This window comes from Lactuca sativa, chromosome 7 (genome assembly GCF_002870075.4).
Source record: "Lactuca sativa cultivar Salinas chromosome 7, Lsat_Salinas_v11, whole genome shotgun sequence".
In the NCBI taxonomy this organism is placed as follows: domain Eukaryota; kingdom Viridiplantae; phylum Streptophyta; class Magnoliopsida; order Asterales; family Asteraceae; genus Lactuca; species Lactuca sativa.
This window is the reverse complement of record NC_056629.2, coordinates 124,339,659-124,357,269: the sequence shown is the minus strand read 5'-3', so window position 1 is coordinate 124,357,269 and position 17,611 is coordinate 124,339,659.

Genomic DNA, 17,611 nt, shown 5'->3' with positions numbered 1-17,611 from the left:
AATTAAAAGTTTGTTGGAATTTCATAGGAAATGTAATAGCTACAATTTAGAAATTGTTTCCCACCTTTTCTTTTTGTTTTATCCTCCTTTTGTTTTTGTTTTGCCCTCCCCATTTTTTTAATATTATTATTATTATTATTATTATTATTATTATTATTATTATTATAATAAATACAATAATTATAATATCATATTATTAATAATATAAATATAACTGTAATTATTTTATAATATTATTAATGTAACTATAATAATAATTGTTATTTTGACTGTTATTGTTATTATTTTCTTATTAGATTTATTATAATTTTTTTTTAGTATATAAATATATGTTATTATTATTATTATTATTATTATTATTATTATTGTGTATGTATGTGTGTATGTGTATTCAATGTATGAGTATATCACTTAATGTTCGATATGCATATGTATGTGCCTTGATATATGCATGTAACATATATGTACGTCTATTGTATGTACACATATGTGTAAGCATATGAGTATAGGGTTTATGGTTTAACATATATATAGGTTTAGGGTTTATGGTCTAACGTATATATGTTTATGTGCATGAGTATGTTTGTATGGTTTAATGGTTCATCATTTAAGGTTTAGAATTTGGGTGTCTATTATGTATGTTTATGTGCATGAGTATGTATGTGTATTGTAACAAACGATCAAATTGGGTCTAAGTTCGTCGGTCAAACCACCACAAACACAAAGGTAGTGGGACCTAATGTATTGTATTCTATGACTTTAAATGCAATTGATGTTATGTTACTCAAAATTGAATAAGGAGTTTTCCTTATATCTCCAATTGGTGGCAAGCGCTAAAGAACAAAACTATATGTTTCAAAATAAGTATTAGTTAATGAAATAAAAAAAAATGAACATTATATATACTTGTGAACAATTGACATCGGAATTTGATTGGGCATACTCTCACGACTTCGTGGATATAAAGAACACCGAAAATGGAGATCTTATGCAAAAGATCCATTCATTTTAAGAAACAATCTAAAATATAACTGATTTTTCTTAAATTAAAAACCAAAACAACTCGTTGAGGTACTTGCATACCTCATTAGTAAATTCGAGAACATTGTAATACCTCAATTTCAAGGTATTTTACATTTTTAACCCTTTATATGGAATTTTATTGCAAAGTTGGTCCCATGGTTCATTAAAATGGAACGTGTCACTTGGATGCGTATGATGGGTGTGCGTTTGGTACGCTGGGCATACATGGCAAAGTGCAAACCCTAATTTTTAGGGTTTTAGCATTATATAAGCATCATTAACTTCTCAAGACTCCTTCCCTCATTAACCTCTAGCCCTATTTCGTACCTTGAAAACCCAAATCCATCCTTGTGAGCATCTTAAGCCTTAGAGTGTGTTGTTGGTGTTCTTGAAGGAGGAAGAAGGAAGTAGATTCACCTTAAAATTGTAAGACCATCTAGATCCAGAAGTACCTTGCCCTCAAACAACCTTTGTAGGTATAAATGTAGACCTTGATTTTTATTTGCTTTGGATCTTGTTAGCTCTTAAGCTTTATGCTTTTGGTCCCATTTTCTTGATTAATAGGCTGAGCCAAGTAAGAAAATGGTAGAATGGTCTTTTTGCCTAGATAATGGACAAGTAATGGAGATTCTTGGTTATGGGTTAAGGCCCAATTATTGACTAGGTATTATTACTGATGTTAGTATGGGGACTTTTCAAACCAGCAGACAGAGATTATCCGAGAGATTCAGCAACTAGAGGTGAGTTTCCTCACTGTGTTGATGGCTCGAAGTCACCAATGCCGAGCCATGGTTTATTATGGTTAGAATGCTAGTTGTCTGCGTGACTCTACATGTATGATATATTATACCGGGCGAGGCATGATGAGTATTGTCGCACCCCCGAACCGAGTAAAACGGAGGAAACGTCCGAGGGTGGATGACGCCATGTACAGTATCATAAAAATTGAATAATAGAGATCAAAGCATTCCAAGCATAATATTGATAATTTATAAGTTTTTACATTGTATTCGAATCATTGTTTGACTCCAAAAGCAGACGACAAAATCTAAGACGTAACAATGCTAAGGTCCATCTTCTCAAAATCTGTGTGGGCACCTGTCTAATGATTACCTAAGAAAACAAGTGGTTTTGAAAAGTGTCAACATTTAAGTTGGTGATTTCATAAGCATTTTGTATGAGAAATGCGTGTCATTGTTCCCTGAAAATGATTGAGTGTTCTTCCAGAAAATTCAATATTTATGGCTCACAAAACTTGTCTCTGCACCGCTATCGAAAAAGCATGCATGCATATAAATTGTTAAGAAGGAACGTACTGGTAATCATGGTATGTTCATTCACGTTCTCCTCGTGCCCCATCGTTAAAATTCTTCCCACACCTCCAACATTCCTCGCTTTTGAGCAATCCCGCTTGAAATTCCCTGTTTCACCACATCCGTAGCAAGCCTAGCTCATTCTGGCATTACATGCTTGAGAAGTTTGTTGGGTCGGCGTCTTACAGAAATGAGCGGTGTGCCCCTTCCTGTTGCAATTATTGCAGTGCATCTCTTGACAAACTCTGTAATGATGAAAGTTGCACTTGTTTCATTTTGGGAGAGTTCCGACATATTGCTTGGCGGGTGCTGGAGCGGTAGGAGCAGTAGCAGCGTGAACTGCCACAGTCTGTTGCTTCTTTGTGGGCTCTTGCGACGACTAACCCTTCCTCTTGTTCAAAAACTTCTTTTTATAATCACCCCCTTTTGCTTGCTTAGGAATTGTTGTCATAAAGCCCTGGATGACTAATTGGGATATGTTCTAAAACTAAAAGGGTACTTTGACAAAATTGATCGTCCTGGCTTCCCATCTATCACCTAATTTTCGTGAAATTATTGAAAAATTGAGCCTTTTCTATACGCATTCTATCTTCTCTCCCTTTCTCTCCGTCAGACAGAAAATGTAGAGAAAGCGCTAAACCATCATCTCTGCTTAAGACCATCACCACCGGAGCAAAATCACCGCCGTTCTCTTTTACATCGCACATGCACTTAGCTTTTTGTTTCTCATGTTGCTCCTATGCCTCCTCCACCATCGCCATTGTCTTCTTCGATCGCCATTAACTATTACTCACCTCAGTCGCTCACACCTCCACACCATCGCTCACCTCAGTCGCTCACATCTCCGGTGTCGCTCCTATCAGTCGCTCACACCTTCGGCATCACTCATATCAATCGCTCACACCTCCGGCGTCACTTCCCTCTGACACTCACACCTCCGGTCGATCCTTTCAGGTAATGTAATCAATCACCTTGTTCTTTCTTGTAAGTTGTCTACGATTTCATATTTTTATTTTGATTCTTGTAATTTGTCTGTGAATCAGTAATTCATTTGTTTGTGTGATTCCTATTGTGAATCTTTGAGTTCGATACATGTTGTTATTATGAGTTTGTTACTTTATAGATTTTTTGAGTTTGATACGTTTGTTACAGATTCATGATTTGGCTCTTAATTGTGCTCTGAAATCAGATTGGGAACTTATTTTAGTGTTTCAATTTGTTCATAATGTTATTCCAAGTACCCAACTTAGGGTTAAGTGTTGGATTTTAAAATTTTGCCTAAATCCCTGGTTATATAGTCACCAAGATTTCCAAAAGACGTTGAACTTATTACTTTTGTCTAATTAAATATTTTTAAGGTATTGTTGAATTGGCTGAGCCTCAAGATAAAGAAGTAGTAGATTGTACTAATATATAGTTACTGAGCTTCAAGATAAAGAAGTAGTAGATTGCACTAATATATAGTTACTGAAGGTATTGTTCCCTAGTTCATAAATCTTTGTTTTGGAAAATGTATTAGAATCTTGATGGAAAATGCTTATTAATCTATTGTTTTGTTAACATTTCAGAGAGAAAATGATCTTGTTAAAAAAAGATTCACCCCTCATCTGTGATAAGTGGATACAAAGTAAGTGTTGTAATCCTTGCTGAAATTGCAGTCAAGTCTAAAATTTTAATGGTATTAGATTAACTGCAAGATTGAAAATAGGGTTTATGTCTTAAATTCATGTGCAACTCCAAATTTTAATCTAAAACACCTTTGTGTTTATGTGTTTGTGCATATCTAATAGTGGTGGTCATTTTTTTTCTTCAATTCTAGGCAAGCAATGGGCTATTGGATTTGTTTTTAATAGGTAAATGTATAGGATTTTATTTAGAGTATGTAAATGTATTAGATTTGTATTTTTATAGGTTAATGTATTGGATTTGTATTATTATGAGTGTAATGTATTAGTTTTGTATATAGCTTAATATATTGGATTTGTATTTTGTTAAGTATAATGTATGGTATTTATGTTTTTATAGGTTAATATCTTTGATTTGTATCATTATAAGTTTAATGCATTGGAAAAAAACCTGAATTATTTTAAAAAAGATTTTTTTTTTTAATATTAAATTGAAATTTTTGTCAGAATCTTGTTGGAAATAGGTTGGAAACATGATATGTTGGTATTCAGTTGGAAATATTGTGTTAGGAAGCCTTGTTGGAATTTTGTTGGAAATTTCCTACGAAATATTCCGTCAGAAATTTGTTAGAAATTTTGTTGGAATTTTGAATGAACCCTATTTCCCACGGCCCTTTTCCCAACAAACCGATTTTGTCGGAACTTTGTAAGTAAACCCTATTTCCTACTAAATACCAACACAATTGCTTGTAGATATTCCTCCATTTTTCTAGTGTGTGTGTGTATGTGTGTGTGTGTATATATATATATATATATATATATATATATATATATATATATATATAAGCCATCACTAGACCTCATCAGCTTCCTTATCCAACTACATGACGAAAGCACAAACAAATTACCAATATAAGCCATCACTAGACCTCATCAGCTTCCTTATCCAACTACATGACGAAAGCACAAACAAATTACCAATTTACTAATGAGGCCATCTGAATCAACTTTAGTTTCACTTTTTTCTCTGCATATAATCTTAAGAGAGTTATAGAAGGAAATTGTAACATGTTCAACTAGAAAGAAAAATTCTTAGAAGTGGTTATGTTTTCAAGGTTGTCAGCATCGTTTGTACGAGTTGAGGTATAAAGTTTTTTGCTCGTCCCTCATTTAAATAGAGTTCATAACCTAGTGACAAAATTCTATGCATCCATTTCAGTCTAATATGTTAGGTAGGGGTAGAAATGGAAAACAGTTAATTAAATTGAGCTAATGTTGGGAAAATCTTTTGATAGTGGAGGGGTAAATTAGGAATTTTATCTTTTTTTTATGTTAGTATGTTGTCTTTTAAGTAGGCTGGAGAAATAAGATAGAGGTATCTTTTAGTGAAATCTGGTCATTGTACCTTCTTGGAGAGATCTGGCACTCTCGAATTGCCATGAACCCTTATTTTCAATCTAATAAAAGCATTTGAGTAGTGATTTTGATTATCTTTTCTTACTTCATCTTCTAGTGTTTATTGAATAATTGTTAAGATTGAGTGAGTTCATAGCACAAAACATTTTATATTCAAGATGATTAAATAAACAGACGATGTTAGTCACAGGAATTCCAATACTATACTGTCATGTAAGAGATGAAAATACGTACATGATAGACTGGCAATCCTTCCAAATTAAAAAGTGTGATGGTTGTTTCTGGGGCTGAGAATGTGCATGTCCATATAATGACTTTAGATTCATCACTTGACTGGACCTTTACTGTATTGGCACTTGCATCTTTTGGCCCTGCCTTTTTCTTCTTTGCGGGTCGCAGTAGCATCAATGGCTTTAATCTTGCCATAATTATGTTGCACTGTGTGCCTCCCAGCTTAACATCAATTTCTAATTTGATAGGTGATGTTGGCTGTAAATACATATTCTTTTATAAGTTTAGAAGTCTATTAGGTTTACCTCTACATGACTAAAAGATACACCATATATAAATGATCCCAAATACATGAAAATATTCCACATTACTATAAAGGATTATTTGTCATATGTTTTTCTTATTTGTGGATATAAAAATTATAGTTAGTATTATCAGTTCATGAGAATATTTGATGACAATTTGTAATGTAAATGATACTATTAGCAATCTTAATCAATAGTTACTCTTAGTATGCCATACTTCCTACAACATTTATCATTTGATGATAAAATAGAGCATACTTGTGGAAAACTTAAGAACTTACCGGTGACCGAATATAAACAAATGAAACAACAGCAAGCTTGAATAAATTAAGAACAGATCTTCCATCTTCTTTAAGAATCTACAATATAATTGAGAGATAACAAACAAAACAAAAAAAGGAGAAGAAGACTGTGAGAAATAGGAATAATATTAAAGAACTAGAAGTTGGTGTTGTGTCCATACATGAATCTCACTGAATTCTAATTGAAGATCAAGACATGTGCTTTCTCCAACATTCTCAACAGATTGAGATTTTATGCTCTTAAACTGGACAGCCGTGATGTTATTCTCCATTACAATATGATGCTCTTTATGTACAAACTTCACATCCAACTTTGGCAAAGTGATGGAAACCTAATATGTAAATAAAGTGAGAAACATATTTTTTATCACTTACAATGATTAATGTGAGATATCTCAAAAGAATCGGTATGGAGAAAAAGGGGACTCCAAGATATACGGAGATCGTGACTAGCTGCTTTGGGACTCCAACAACATCCCATGAGATAGATGCTAGATGAAGATTGTGGCAAAATAATTGTTTTTTTATGGATCTAACAAAATCTCTGTTAATTTAAGATGACCCAGGGACGAAAAACATTAAGACAGAGTAAGAGGGATGAAAATGCAAAAAAAAAATTCTATTTTGGACCATATCCAAAAAAAGTGATATAACACAGGGATAAAGCTATAATTTACTTCCATAACTACAAATAAAACTAAAAAACAAATGAGAATCAAAATGATATCAAAAGTTCTCCAGGTGAGGAAAGAGAAAGATAATTATGGGGTTGTTGGAGTCCCAAAGAAGCTAGTCACGATCTCTATATATCTTGGAGTCCCCTTTTTCTCCATACCGATTCTTTTGACATATCTCACATTAGCTTATCCAAACACTGTTTTAGTTATAAGCTAATAAGTTAATAAAACACTTATTAGCTTATAACTAAAACAGTGTTTGGATAAGCTTATATGGTCTCAAAACGTTATAAATTGATAAACATTTTTTAGTGTTTGCCAAAATGACCAAAAAAGGACTTCCTAAAGATGTGAAACATCTATAAGTTATATGAAGTTTTGATAAGTTACAGGTCAATAGCTTATCAAAAATGGTTTATCTCGGGTTCCACACTGTTATAAGTTGTTTTTAAAAAGTTGTATATCCAATCACTCATTTTAACTTATACTGGTGTGGAACTGATAATAATTTAAAAAGCTCCTTTTTTTAAGCTTAGCTAAACACTCTCTTAGTCCACAAGGAGTATAAAAAGCAGTCACGAACCTTCTCGGGGAACAAAGAAGTGTACTTTGTGAGGGTCACGAATGTTGCTTGTTTATTTTGTTGCTTCTTTTCAGAGTTAGTAGTGGTAGTGGTAGATTGTACAAGTTCATCATCGTGAGTGTCTAATGACTTCTTCTTTTTGGAAATCAGATCCTCATTTAGGTCTACACTAATTTCTCCCAAAGATATATCGATGTTTTTAATAGAGACTCCCGTTTCTCTACAAACAAGATTATAACAGTATGAGATAAACTAATTATGAAGCTATGTAGTAATACAAAATAACATCCACAATATATAGCTATATAGGTACTCTAAATTACGAAGTATTTATATGATTGATCTGCTATTGTATAGCTAATAAATACAACGTAACATCCCAAATTTAGAGCTAGAAGTTTTTTTTTTCGTTAAATTAATTAGGAGATAAATAATTTAATAAATGAATAATAAAATAATAAGATTTTTAACACTTAAATTTAATACAAAAAGGGTTAGAATAAGTAAATGTTAAAATTTCGATATTTAAAGGATTAAGACTAGTTATGTAAAAATTAGTCAAAAAGTGTGGTTGACCAAGGTGTTGATCCACTTAATTGACCTTGGTATATAAGTAATATTATGGATGAAGAAGGACTTGAGATGCTAACTTTCAAAGTTTTGTCCTGCATATTAGAAGCTTGGGCTATTATTGCCAAAAAAATGCAAAAATGGAGGGTAGAATGTGTAAATTCAACAAATAAGAGCACCACTCTCTTCATTACAGTGAACTAGATCAATTGTGGATGGGAAGGGCTTGGGATATTGAGCTTTTTGCATAGCATGCCCTTCCATCTCAAGCTTATTTGGTTTATTTGGTGCAAAGTGTGAAGGAAGTATAAGGTTAGGGTTCCAAGGTAGAAGTCTAGGGTTCCAAGGTATGAATCCATCCCTACTTTTTTTGAATTCAAGTTTATGATAATGGGGGAATCTAAATCCGATTTCCAACTCATTTGATGGCTATGGTTTTATTTTTTACAATTATATGATGATTGATATGTTTTCTAATTTAAGTATCCTTTGATAGATTTGATGTTGGAGTGGATATCTCATCAAAAACCCTAGACTCCAATGATGATGATGTTGTTAATTTGTTTGCTAGATGATTCAATGACCATTAAAGTAGTTTTGTTGCAAAAATCATTCATGGATGCACAAACTTAAGAAAATGAGAGAATCAAGTATTAATGATATAAATCTAGAGATTATTAGCTATATTTTCTAGTTTGAATTGGTTTAATGAAGATAGTTATGCAAAGGATATCCATAATCATGGATTAATGCATTGGAATTAGATTTGGAAGTTAACATGAAGAATCACCTCATCTATATGTGGTTTTAGTGGTTGTTTAACCACAAGGGTAAAATGGGAACAAATTAAGGAATTGGAAATTTCATTTCTATGAAGCGAAATTCTACAGATAGATAGGAAATGTATCATATACATCATTTGTGTTGAATTAGAAGTGAATTGAGTAGAAGAATTTCAAGATAATTCCATTGAGTCATTGAGAACATTAAGGCACTTTCTCCGTTAAAATGAGTTTAATGATCAATAAATTCCAAGAGTTATTGTGAAGATTTAACGGATTAAGTCAATGTAATTAGTGTTGCTTAATGACTAACATTGGAGCTTGGAAGTCCTTATTAATTGTACAAGTGCTGATTATAGGAAGCTTAATGGTTAAATACTTGTAATGGGCTTAAAATATTGAATTATAGAGGCGTTTGATTTGTTGTGAAATGTAACGGTCGAAATGCAAATATTTCTCTTTTAACCCTTGGAGTAATATTATTTTTGCATGGAGGGTCCCTACATACATCAGGCGTACATATGCGTACGCTTAGCATACTAGGGAGGAGTGGACGCGTGCATGCACCACGTACGTTGGGTGTACCAAAGAGTACGTGGGGCGTACGTGGCTTAAGAACATAACCCTAATTTTAGGGAAAGGACCCTATTTAAACACTTTTATTCTATTTGGAGCTTACCCTAAACAATCTCTATTGCCTCTTATCGTCCTAAAACCCTAGTTTTGCAAAAGAGTGTGATCGTTGAGATTAAAAGTGTTTTTGGTGGCAATTTTAGTGGGTTTGCAAGAAGCAGAAGGTGGTGGTCAAGTCTTGAACGTGGGTGAGCTTATAGATCATGCATCTACTTCATCTTGGGGAGCTCTTGGAGGTAAAAAGTCCAGACCTTGCTTATTCCTTTCGCTAGAGTTAGGGCTAGTTATGAGTTCATTTTTGGTCTATGGATCCTCTTTTGTGAGTTTGAGCAACTCTAGAGGTTAAGGATGTTAGATCTAGGTCCCTTTGTCTGGTTAAAAGCATAAAAATGCTAACTTGATGGTTGTTATGGCAACATGCATGAGTTTAATGTCCTAAAGAGAGTTTTAATGGATAAAATGAAGTGTTGGGTTCCCATATGGCATGTAAAGGCATAAAGTTGCCAACTTTATGCCCTAGGACCTCTAATATGACCCAGATCTAGAGTTTGACGAAATGTCTACATGAATTAAGCACTTAATGGTCATTTGTGCAAAAACAGCTTGTACGTTGGGCATACTGATTTGTACGCTACGTATATACCCAAAGGATCTAGTACGCTAAGCGTACTGATGAGGTACGCTAGGCGTATGCTCCCCAGTGGAGTTTGGGCTTCATTGGGCTTTTGAGCTATTTGGGCCTTATTCAGCCTTGAGCCTGGACCCATTAACAATTATTAGGCCTTGTTACTTGTTTTGGACCATAGGTGGCACGGTTGGGGCCTATTTAGGAAGAAAGGCTTTTGGGCCACATTTCGGGAGTTTGGACTTAGGATTTTGGGCCCTTGGCTAGGTTTGTGTCATAATCCTAATTAAAGTAATTTGTACATTTATACGGTGTGATATTTTTGGATTGGTAGCCGAGCAGCTATTATTTTCAGCAGACCGAGGTGAGTCTTTTCCCGGTATTATGGGTTGAAGGCACCAATGTCAGCCCATTATTTGTTTATGAAAAATGTTAGTTGTTGTGCTTTACATGTTGTGATCGGGTTGAAACACACCTTAGGGCGGGGGCCCAATATGATATTGTTGGATAAGGTGTCTAAGTCCATAACTATATTTAGTATGTACTTGACCCGGTTTAGCATGATCCGTTTGGGTTGCATGGCATTATAATAATTGGATAGACAAACTGAGAAAATGACACTTATGGTTTGTTAATATATTATAAGTTTTAATATATTATTTAATTAGTATTGATCAAGAATTAATTTGGAATCAATTTTGTGATAAAAAAGAGACTAATTATTTATATGGGGATTGATTTGTAAATCATTCATTCTTATGTAGTGGGCTTATGGTTCATGATTCACTAGATTAGGCTAGGACCCATTGGGTGCTTCATGGAGGTTAAACCCATTGATCATGGAGGAAATGAAAAGTCATGCACATTAGGCTTTACATGGTGTAACCCTACATGTGACACACTATATAAAGAGCCCCATGGCAAGCAAAATCGGCACTAAGACAAGAACAAGGAGGGATAGCCGATTTTTGTGATCAAGTATTTCTTCTCTCAAGTTATTCCAAGAGTTATGGTGTTGTGTGAAACATTTGAGGTATCACATTTGGGTGTTAGGCTCATAAGGTCTTGAAGGAATCCAAGCTACAAAAAAGGTATGTCATTCTACTAGTTTTATATTACAAGTACCCCATTCCATGCTAGTTAGGATGAGAACCTTGGAAAATGAAATTTGCATGAATATTAGAGAAAACATAGATCCAAGGTTTCTAGGGTTGCATGTACACCATATGAGTGTTAGAATGCTCAAAACCCATTAGTGGTATCAAGGCATAGGCTTGTTTTCTTTGTATTTGATGCAAACTGGTTGAAAGAGGTCGAAATTCTGCAATCTGTACAATGAATCCGCTGAGTCCATGGGGGGACTCGACGAGTCCAAGTGAAAATGCATCCTAATCGTCGAGTAGGTTCTTGAACTCGGTGAGTAGGATCCCCTGTGTGTAGATTTTCGAGTTTTGCTGTTGGAAATGTACTAGAATCATTACCCTAAATTGTTTTGGACTAATAAAACCTGTTTTTCATGGTGTAATGATTATGTTAATCCATTTTCAATGGTTATTATCAACTTTTTAAGTTTTATATATGTTTATATGATTCTTGAAATGGTTGATATGAATGTTCATGCTTATGAGTTTTAGTAAGATCATAGAAATTATTTGCAAATTGTTTGATGATGTAATTCTTGATCTAAGTGTAATTGATGGAGTCAATAATTTGTCCTCAAGTTATGGATTACCAAAAGTCATTTATTTAAAGAGTCATTAAAGAACCATAGGTTACATAAAATGAAGAGTCTTCATTTTAATAAACCATCAAACTCATAAGTTATGAATAGGAAAGGTTTTGAATAGTTTCAAAACTTGCCCTCAAGTTTTGGAATTTGTAAAGTCATTTTAGAAAACTTTAATTCCATACCCTAGAGTTTTAAAAGTTAAAATTCAACCCTTATACTTTATAATATTATAAGTTAATAATATATATATATATATATAAGAGGAAGTCAGTTTTACCGTTAGTATGCCTCATTCACGAAGCTGATCTCTAAGGGGGGTATAAGGTTGTTGTCTATAAAATAGCAGCTTAATCGGTGTCCACTTTCACCCACCGCTACCTTGACTAGTGGAGGGTCGTTAGCCGAACGAGTAGGACAAGGACTATAATTCTCATTAAAAGTATAATGATAAATATGAAGTAACTAAACCTTTTTTAAAATTCCCATTCTTAGTTACTTTAGGAAAATGTGAAATTGGTGCTAACCCATGAAATTACACTTTGTACCTTACCAAGTCGTTGGTGGAGCGTATGTGGATAACCAGCACACTAACATGGACTAGTAAGAGTGGCAAAGGGTGGCTTAATCTTTATCATAGATCGGTGGAGCGCGTGTGGATAACCGACACATTGATTAGGTGACAAAGATTAAGGGTACCAAGTTAATTTGCATGGTTATTCACACATTGTTTGTGATCCTCTGCATCCCAGTCACAAAATTGAGAGGGCAAAATCAAGATTTACACATGCCATTGAAAAGTTCAATGAATCTCAAAAGAATCTAGGAGTTTCAATCCAATTAAAACCTAATAATTTATTTTGTTTCTCATAGTGGAAATTGGTGAATCGTCATTCACTTACCTTCAAATACTTTATAGCTTGGATTACGGCATCCCTCTTCCAAGTTATAAAGTATTGTGTTGGGCCCTAGCCTTAATATTACATTTGGGTGTCTTATTAAGGATCCTATATCTAATCTAAACTTGTCTTTCTTCTTTTCAGATGTCTTCTAACATTGTTGCTTCTGGCTCAAACCCTACCGACTCCTTCTCTCTCATGAACCTCTGTGGGAGAGTCACTTTTGATGGTTCAAAATTTAATGATTGGATCAGGAACATCAGGATGGTCACGTGTTACGAGGAAAAAGAATATGTCCTCAACAAGGAGCTGAAAGAAATTGATGAGTCTACTGTTACTCCAGAGGAGATCGCTGACTTTAGGGCACATGAGAGAGATGCTACCAAAGTGGCATGTATCATGTTGGCCACAATGACATCTAAACTCTAGAAGTCCTATGAGGACTTATACCTTTTTGAGATGCACATGGACTTGATGGACTGCTACTATCAGAGTTCTCGTCAAGAGAGGTATGAAATCATCTCTTCCATGATAACAATTCGAATGAAGGATGGACCGTTTGTTGAAATTGAATGTGAACTTCCCGGAGGAGTTGGCTATTGATATCATATTGCACTTCGTACCTACTTGTTATGATCAGTTCCGAATGACCTATCATATGAAAAAGGAAGAGGCCACACTCAGCAAGATTCAAGGACTTTTGAAGACCGCCGAAACCGGTATCAAAGGTAAATCGGTTGTTACTGCTCCTACTCCTAACACTGCCCGTGTTCTGGCAATCAGGAAAAGTAAAGGGAAGAAGAGGAAGACCCCTTCGAAGGGTACCAAGGGAAAGTATCTTGATGGCTCCTCTTCAAGTGGAACCACATGTGGTTTTGTTACTCCTTCTTCCAACCCAAAGGAAGCTCAATGCTTCTATTGTCAGGAAAAGGGGCACTAGAAACGAAACTGCCCCAAGTACCTGCAAGATGTTAAGGATGGGAAGGTCAAACCTTCCCATGTAGGTATTTACACTATATTGTCTAATAACTAACTACATACTAATTATTGGGTCCTTGATACAGGTTGTGGTATTCATATATGTTCTAATTTTCAGGTCCTAAGAAGAAGTGAGGATGTAGAGCACGGAAAGATAAACTTGATCATGGGGAATAGGAAAGCTTCACCTGTCACCAAGATTGGAGTTTATTCTTTGTTGCTAAGTAGTGGGTTAGTGTTAGATTTGAATAAGTGTTGTTACTCATACGAAATGGCGAGAAATATTATTTCTTTTCACGGTTTGTACAAACAAGGGTTCACTTTTTCATTTGATAATGAATGTGGTCGTATTAATGCTTTTTATAATAATGTTCTTTATTATAAAGCATTACCTTGTGATGGGGTATATGAAACTGTGTCGGTTGTAGATAACTTAGGAAATAATGTATTGTATATCGATTCTTCCACTAGTTTGGATGAAGCATCTTTGTGGCATTGTCGTCTTGGACATGTTAACAAGAAGCACATAGGCCAACTCAAGAACACTGGAGTCTTGGAGTCATTTGACTTAAGGTCAGATGATAGTTGTGAGTCTTGTTTACTTGGAAAAATGACAAAGTCACCCTTCACTGGTTCTTGTGCTAGGGGTGAAGGTTTTTTGGACCTCATACATACATATGTGTGTGGAACCTTTAGAACTGCCAAAAGGGATGCTAATCGCTTCTATGTGACTTTCACTGATGATTATAGTAGATATGGTTATGTCTACTTAATCAAGCATCAGTTAGAAACTTTTGAAAAGTTCAAAGAGTTTAAACAAGAAATGGAGAATCAGCTGGGCAGGTACATTAAGATGCTCCAATCCAATCAAGGAGGAGAGTATCTTAGTACAGAGTTCCTTAACTATCTTAAGGAATGTGGAATTTTTTCACAATTGACACCTCCTAGAACACCACAACTTAATGGTGTGGTTGAGAAGCACAATCGAACCTTATTAGACATGGTTCGTTCCATGATGATTCGAGCTTCGTTACCAATCTGATTTTGGGGGTAAGCCTTAGAGACTGCTGCCCATATCCTAAATCAAGTCCCTACCAAAAGGGTTTCTAAAACACCTCACGAGATATGGACTGGGAAAGTTCCCAGTTTAGACCACATCAAGATTTGAGGTTGCCACGCTTTCGTGAGACGTGAGACTCAGGATAAGCTCAAACCTTGTAGTAAGCGGTGTATTTTCATCGGCTACCCACATAAATACTTTGGTTACCTCTTCTACAGACTCAGTGAGAATGTTGTCTTTGTGGCAAGGAGAGGGGTCTTTGCGAGAGAGTTTATAAGCCAAGGAAACAGTGGTAGGCAAATTGATCTTGAAGAACTTCAAGAGTTAAGCGGTGAAGGAACCTCAAATCCTAGCAATCAACCTGAGAAGGAAACTCTTGTTGATGAGTCCGTACCTTTGAGGCATTCGACAAGAGTTAGGAATCCACCTGAGCATTACTATGGTTTTCATATTACTGCAGAAGGTGATGCATTTATCAGTGATAGTACACTGGTAAATTTGGATGAGCCTAACAACTTTAAGGAGGCCATGGAAGGCCCTGAGTCCGCCAAATGGAAAGAGGCCATGGACAACAAGATTTAGTCCATGTATGACAATCAAGTTTGGAACTTGGTTGACAATGTACCGAGTCATAATACAGTCGGGTGCAAATGGATCTTCAAGAAGAAGACTGACATGGATGGGAATGTACACACTTATAAAGCGTAACTGGTTGCGAAGGGCTTTACTCAAACTCTAGGAGTTGACTATGATGAGACCATCTCACCAGTAGCAAAGATTAATTCTATTAGGGTTATGCTAGCCATAGTTGCATTTCATGATTATGAAATATGGAAAATGGATGTCAAAACCGCTTTCGTTAATGGAAAGTTGGCTGAGGATGTTTACATGAGTCAAACAGAGGGTTTTGTCAATGCAAAGCACCCTAATAGAGTGTGTAAGCTTGAGAAATCCATCTATGGATTAAAACAAGCATCTCACAGATGGAATCTTTGTTTCGATGACAAAGTCAAAGAGTTTGGGTTTTCGAGGAGCGAAGATGAGTCATGTGTATATGTTAAGGCTAATGGGAGTATAGTTAGCTTTTTGGTATTGTATGTGGATGACATACTACTCATAGGAAATGACATCCCAACCTTGCAGGAGGTTAAATCCTGGCTTGGGAAGTGTTTCGCTATGAAGGACCTTGGAGAAGTTGCCTATATCCTATGGATAAGGATATTGAGGGACAGGAGTAAGAGACTAATTGGACTTAGTCAAAGTACCTACTTGGATAAGGTGCTGAAAAGGTTCAGCATGCAGGATTCCAAGAAAGGTGACTTACCAATCTAGAGTAACACCAAACTGAGTAAGACTCAGAGCCTGAGTACAAAGGCTGAGATAGCTGAGATGAGTCGAGTACCATATGCTTCCGCTGTAGGCTCGATCATGTATGATATGACTTGTACTCACCCTGATGTAGCTTTTACTTTGAGCATGGTCAGCAGATATCAAGGGAATCCGAGCAAGGCTCACTATACTGCGGTAAAGAATATTCTCAAGTACCTATGGAGGACTAGGGACTGGTTCCTTACCCTTGGTGGGAATGATGACTTGAGAGTTTTGGGGTATAGTGATGCTAGCTTCCAGACTGATAGAGATAATTTCCGCTCTCAGTCGGGCTGGGTCTTTACCCTAAACGGAGGAGCGATTACTTGGAAAAGTTCTAAGAAAGAAACAGTAGCTGATTCAACTTGCGAATCAAAGTACATAGCAGCAAGCGAGGCGGAAAAGGAGGCTATATGGCTAAAGAACTTCATTGGAGACCTTAGAGTTGTACCAACTATTAAGGAGCCTATGGAGATTTTATGTGATAATGAGGGTGCAGTTGCCTTAGCTAAGGAACCAAGGGATCACAGAAGATCCAGACACATCGACAAAAAATACCACTTCATTAGACATCGGATAGAAGGACTCCTCGTGGTAAAGAGGGTATCATCGAACGAGAACCCAACAGATCCCCTCACGAAGAGACTGTGTAGGGTTAAGCATTTTCAGCATGCGAGGCACATCGGCATGAAGGATAATATTAGTTTTGTAGATTAGATAGTTATTTATGAAGCTTGTAAAATGTAATTGACATTTGATGAGTAAATAGAATTTGTTTTTTATTTATAAGTAAAGTGTTGCTATCTTGTGTTAATTATTTACTATTGTTTCAATTTTGCATGTTTTGACTTCCAGAATAATTACTTTATTCAAACTCTCCATAGTCAGTCATATTTTAGAAGTAGATATGAATCAAGATTGTCATGAATTGGGCTTGTAGATGTCTAAGGTGTTAGACATAGCAAAAATTGCTACAACATTCATGAGTGCTCATAAGTTCTGAGTATTAGATTCAACACGCGCTCACTTGTATCACTTCATGGAATTTATCTCGAGTGATCGTGAGACGGTAATATCATATAAGTCTTCAAACCTAGAGATATGAGTTGTTGATTATGAGTTGGTCGTGCATAAATTGTATGAAAATGCATCGATAACTCGATGTTATAAAACGTGCTTTTGTGTATGATTCAATAAGTAGTTAGTGCAAGCATATGATTCGAAGTTTAGATGTTCCTTCTGGTCCTTGGAGGATTTGAAGCGATATCTGGGCCCCTCGATGATTTTGTTTTAACCTATGTACCGGGCTCGGTCATAACCAAATTGATGTGTTCAGTTTAGTTCTATTTCAAACAAATCGGAAATCGGGAAACAAACTGATGGATAATAAGTACGACATTGATCCATGTATTTGTCTAGCTGATATCTAGAACAGAGGATTATATGATCACTTATCTTAAATGGCGCATCATCATCTTAGTTCCGTGAGACTTTG